The sequence below is a fragment of the Chiloscyllium plagiosum genome, unplaced genomic scaffold (genome assembly GCF_037043375.1).
Source record: "Chiloscyllium plagiosum isolate Xiang-an unplaced genomic scaffold, Cpla_swu_hap1 HiC_scaffold_16, whole genome shotgun sequence".
NCBI classification, from domain to species: Eukaryota; Metazoa; Chordata; class Chondrichthyes; order Orectolobiformes; family Hemiscylliidae; genus Chiloscyllium; species Chiloscyllium plagiosum.
Window position 1 is genome coordinate 26,221,408 of NW_028270154.1, and position 2,615 is coordinate 26,224,022.

Consider the following 2,615-nt stretch of genomic DNA (forward strand, 5'->3'; position numbering starts at 1 on the left):
AAATGTGCAAGTCAGGTGAATTGGCCATGCTAAGCTGCCCCTAGTATTAGGTGAAGGGGTAAATGTAGGGGAATGGGTCTGGGTGAGTTGCGCGTCGGTGGGGACATGTTGAGCCAAAGGGCCTGTTTCCACACTATAAGTAATCTAATCTAATCTAATAATTATGAATAATTAGTATATAACTGTACTAGTTACAAACTTTACACAAACATATAAATAGACTTAGACAGGAAAACAAAACATGAGTGTTATGGCAGAGGGAAAAGTTGGGAATGCTGTCCAGTACTGTCTTTTTATAGGACTGAGACAATTCTTCTATTGAACACAATGCAGTTCCTTGATCTTCCTTCTTTGGATATTTTCACTTGTTTGAAAGAGGCAAGGGGTCACAGTTCATACATAAAGGTCTCTGACTTATTTAAAAATCACAGCAAATACCAGCTGCTGAGGAAAAAAGTAAACTGGTTTTCTTCAGACTCAAAGTGATTTTCAATACAGAAAACAGAGACAGCACCTGAGCTTGTGGAGATCTGATGGCATTTCTATTTCCTACACAGCCCCACCTATTCAACTACCTGAGAACCAATCACACAGTTGTTGGCAGGCAGAATAACTGGCTGTTCATCCACAGACCAAACAACTGCTTATTGCCAGCTGAACCTCTACTTTTGCACAGGTCTTGGCACCAGCTCATCTGCAAACTTTCCACCGATGCTAGAACCAGCAGCTGTGTAAACAACATTTATATTTTACAAATAAAATGCAGCAATCCCTCCACAATTCCTGCTTTTTTTTTTACAACAATTCTTTTCCATTTCAATCCACAGTCAAGATACAGAAAAATATAAAATCAGTTCAGGTTGCCACACTTTAGGGCAGATATGGAGGCTTTGGAGAGAGTGCAAAAAAGGTTTACCAAGATGTTGCTTGGATTGGAGACTACGAGCAATGAGCAAAAGTTGAACACACTTGGATTGTTTTCGCTAGAGTTTCAGAGGCGAAGGAGCAACCTGATAGATTATATAAAATATTGAGAGGCATGGACAGGATGGATAGTTGGAGTCTCTTTTCCTGGGAAGAAGTGTCAACTACTGGGGGGCATAGGTTTAAAATAAGAGGGGCAAAGTTCAAAGGAGATGTGCGAGGCAAGTTTTTTTAACACATAATTTGGTAAGTGCTTGTAACATGCTGCTAAGGGAAATGCTAAGGTAGACAAGCAGGAAGCTGGAAGAACACAACAAGTCAGGCAGCATCAGAGAGATGCTAGAAGGAGATACGATAGCCATATTTAAGAGGTGTTTAAATAGACACATGAACAGGCAGGGAATAGAGGGATACAAATCAAGTATAGGCAGATGGGATTAGTTTAGAATGCCATCGTGGTAGGCATAGGCATGGTGGACCCAAGGGCCTGTTCTTCCTGTGCTATAATGTTCTATGTTGTTCTATGTTCTATGGTTTTTACATGCATGTCAAGAAAAAGGTTAAAATCCATCTTCATGCAATAACTTGAATAAATGGTACATTTAAACACAGTAAATTTTCTAAAGCGCTTCACAGGAGCAATATTAAATGTTCCGTTTACTTCTGAGTCACATATATAATTAATATTAGGAGTGATGAAAAAAAACACTTGGCCACAAAGGTAAGTTTTAAAGCAAGAGAGTGAGATTTCAAGACAGAGATGTGTAATTCAGAACTTAAGGTCTTGGCAGGTCTAGGCACCAGCTATGGTGGGCAAGACAGTGGGTGAAAATGGTTGACCAAGTAGAACAGAAGACGGAAAGGATTTTCAGGAAATTTACCTCCAGAAGTGATGACCTGGATCAGCTCCTCAATATGTTTCATGAGCAGCTGATGTAGTTGTATTGTGCTCCTCAGTGGAGGCATGCAAACAGAGGTCTGCGCCACAAGCAACAGTCTCATCTGAAAAGGCAGCACATATCTAAACAAAAAACTCCACCAAAGGAGAAACTGAAGGTTGCCAAGGCTCACCTTTGGGATATGGTTATCGTCCCAGAGCTGGTTGGCAGCATGGTGGGTATGTACAATGGCAAAACCTTCAACCAGGTTGAAGTCAAGCCTGAAATGATTGGCCATGACCTCGGAGAGTTCTCCATCACCTACAAGCCTGTCAAGGACGACAGACCTGGCATCAGTGCCACTCATTCCTCCAGGTTCTTTCCTCTGGAGTAAACAGTCTGTGACATAAATGTGTAAATAAAACCTGTTTCAGTGCAAAAGAAATTGAAGGTGTGTAAAAGCTTAGAGTTGACGAGCACAGAGCTCTCGATGGGTTGTACACTGGAGCAAGTAACAGGTATAAGTTAGAGGGAGAGCATTGAGGCAAAGGAGAAATTAGAGAATAACGATGGAAATTTTAATTTTGAAGCATTATCAGACCAGAAACAAATGCAGTGTCAAGATCAGAATTTATGTATTCTTTACACTGCATGTTATAGAGTCCTAAAGTCATAGAGATGTACAGCATGGAAACAGATCCTTCAGTCCAATCCGTCCATGCCAACAAGATATCCCAACCAAATCTAGTCCCACCTGCCAGCACCTGGCTCATATCCCTCCAAACCCTTCCTATTCATATACCCATCCAAATG

General features: G+C 41.1%; 1 pseudogene; it reads left to right on the forward strand.

Moving 5' to 3' along the window:
- Window positions 1-1,755: 1,755 nt before the first annotated feature.
- On the forward strand, window positions 1,756-2,196 carry LOC122556537 (small ribosomal subunit protein uS19 pseudogene; annotated as a pseudogene).
- The last annotated feature ends 419 nt before the right edge of the window (window positions 2,197-2,615 follow it).